The sequence below is a fragment of the Gavialis gangeticus genome, unplaced genomic scaffold (genome assembly GCF_001723915.1).
Source record: "Gavialis gangeticus isolate Ggan-Ray unplaced genomic scaffold, GavGan_comp1, whole genome shotgun sequence".
Taxonomy (NCBI): domain Eukaryota; kingdom Metazoa; phylum Chordata; order Crocodylia; family Gavialidae; genus Gavialis; species Gavialis gangeticus.
The window spans coordinates 116759394-116762287 of NW_017729025.1; the positions used below are offsets into that span (position 1 = coordinate 116759394).

Sequence of the window (2894 nt, forward strand, 5' to 3'; positions counted from 1 at the left end):
TGGCCCCCTAATCTCAGCATTGCCCTGGCCCCTGTTGCTTATTTGGGTATATGTTCTGCTTGTCGGTCTAGGCTAGGCTGTACTTATGGGTGCTGCTTGGTTTAGCGGTCCAAGGCTTCCTCTGCCCTTGTCTTTCCCTTCCCCTGACAAGCCTAGTTTAAAGCCCACTGGAGGAGATCCGCCAACCTAGAAGAGAACACACGCTTATCTTTAGGGGAAAAGTGAAGTCCATCCCATCTGAGTAAAAGCTCCCCATCCTGCTGCTCTCCTGGATGGGGAAACTCTTTGCTGGTCGGAGCCCTGTGCCGCCATGGTGAGACACCCCCTGCCTGCCCATCAGCAGCAAGGGGCACAACTTCGCACTGCCACCACTGTTGGTGCCAGGCAGGCAGGGTGTGCTTTGCCATGGAGGTGTAGCGGTGAATGGGCATGGGACCATTCCAATTACCTAGGACTTGGCCCCTGCCATACCAGGTCCCACCCGTTGGACTGTGGAGGCCCTGTGGGTAGGGCAACAGGGCGGGGAGCCCAAACCCACACTGGGCAGCCTGCCTCCCCCTGCTCTGCACACAAATCTGGGGGACACATGCCCCTCACCCTCCTGCCCCCCCTGGAGTGTGCAGTGGCAGGGAACTGCCCTTCCCAACACCTAGGGCTCCTTTGGCTGCATATTATGACCCTGGGCCCCAAGCCCCATGCACCACCTAGCTGGGTAGGAGCCACAGCCCTGCTCAACTCCCTCCCTCCCTACGGGGGCCTCAATCCCCCACCCTTCCCTTTTGCCAGACTTACCTGCAGGAGCTGCTGTCCAGGTTGTCTGGCGGGCATGTGCATGTGTGAGTGCACACATGCACACGGTGCACCCTGCCTGCCTGCCTGCCCTCCTCCTGCTCTCCCCAGCCCCTTTGCTGGCCGGAACTCTTCCAGCCGTCAGCAAGCTGTTTGAAAACATGGGAAATCCTCATGCTTTTCCATTAAAATGAGAAATCTGTGTTTTTCTCAGTTAAAAAGGAAAATCCATGTTTATTTTCCATTTCCCCATGGGAAACAGAAAACCTGGATCCCTGGTAATTTGTAGTAATAATTCCACCCTCCTGGCTCTGCAGCTCTGTCCTAGGTGCGTTGCCCCTCTTTGCCCTGCCCAGTGCTTCAGACCACTGCCTACCTCCAAGGAAAGCATCCCTTATGCAACCACATTGCTTGGAGGGGAGGGGCAGGAGAGGGGCTGCTATGGAGGCTTCCAGGGGCTACGTAGTCCTGACAAAGAGCTGCCTGCAGGGTGCTGCACTTCTACTCAGACACAAGTTGGCTCAGTTTTGCTCTGCATGTCCATCAAAACTTCCTGTGCCCAGCCTCATTCTGGCAGTGGATATTCAGTCAAACTCGCATTTTTTTTATGGGCAGCTCTTTTCAATGGACAAACCTTTTTAGGTCTTCTTCCCCCCCACGTACCTCTTTGTTAAAGACTATCCATTAATATAGGGATAGTTGGCAGCCCTGGCCTTGGATCACAAGTGCCACAGTAAGTCTAAGGAAGGCATCAGCAGCCTATGGCCTGTGGGTTGCTATGAGCCCATCAAGCAATCATATCTGGCTTGCAAAGCCAGGACATGCTGGCAGCCATTCAGTGGCAGGGGACATTGGTAGTAATTCAACAGGAGGCTGGCAGTGCAGTGGAGGGAAGGGGGATCAGGTCAGAATCAGCAGTCCAAGCTTCAGACCAAGCTCCATTCATTTGGCTTGCCATTCCAAAATAGGTTGCCAATCCTTGGTCTAAAGTGATGAGTATTGCTCATGTTTTTTTTGGTCTGTAATATAGAAGATGAGTTGTTTTTTGTTGTTTTTAGAGTAATGTGGGAATAGTCTTCCAAATTCCCTGGGTAACTGGAATGGTCCCATGCCCATTCACCACTACTCCAGTTGCAGCCCCTTTCATATTCCTTCTCACTCATTCCCTTAGAAAAATGCATACAGTACCCTCAAGGGCAGTGGTTTGCAAACACTGATAGATTGCACACCACCAGTTTAAAATGATAAACCTTAAGTACCACCAGCAAATTTTTGTCATATAAAGTCATTCTAATAAATGTGTTAATGTGTACCACTGACAGGTTGCCTGTGTACCACCGGTGGTACCCGTACCACAGACTGGGAACTGCTGCTTAAGGGAATCTTTCTGAAAGACTGGCATTCCCCATGCAAATGCATCCACTCTTGCCTATCCCATAACTACTTAATTTTATGCAAGTTTTGTGTGAAAGGATAGTTTCCTGAGGCAGTTTCCCTTGGCAGGGAAATGAATCATTGCTGATGAAAATTCCTGCTGTTGGTATTTGCATCATTGCATAGCTTTTTCAGGCTGTTTGTGACTAATGCATTTTCTTAAAAAAACATTTATTCCTGTGGAGAAGTAGAACTGGAAGACCACTGCCAATGTCACCAGCTGCGGTGATTTCTTTCTCAGAGTGCTAATGGTCTGGGATTCCACTGAGGCATCTAGTTCTTCCCATTTATTTTATAGGGAGTCCAGCTGCCTAATTCAGGGATCTCAGTTCTCATCTGGATGGCCCAGTGTCTTAAGTTTTCTTACTGGATGTAGCCCATAGCAAGTAAAAGCCAATACGTGGTGATTTTTGATTGATTAATTTTCCTGCCTTCATTGCAAGTGATGTTGCTCTGCTAATTTCATAGGATCATAGAAATGTAGGGCTGGAAGGGACCAAATGTGGTCCCCATCTTCAAGAAAGGGAAGAGGGAGGACCCGGGCAACTATAGGCCCGTCAGTCTTACCTCAATCCTGGGGAAACTCTTTGAGAAGATCATCAAGGAGCACATTTGTGATGGGCCGGCATCAGAAATGATGCTCAGGGGCAATCAGCATGGATTTATTAGGG

General features: G+C 49.9%; 1 protein-coding gene across 1 annotated transcript in view; it reads left to right on the forward strand.

Annotated features, from left to right (window-relative positions):
* NELL1 (neural EGFL like 1) overlaps positions 1-2894 on the forward strand; it is a 665093-nt gene that overhangs the window by 39896 nt on the left and 622303 nt on the right. The window lies entirely within an intron of this gene.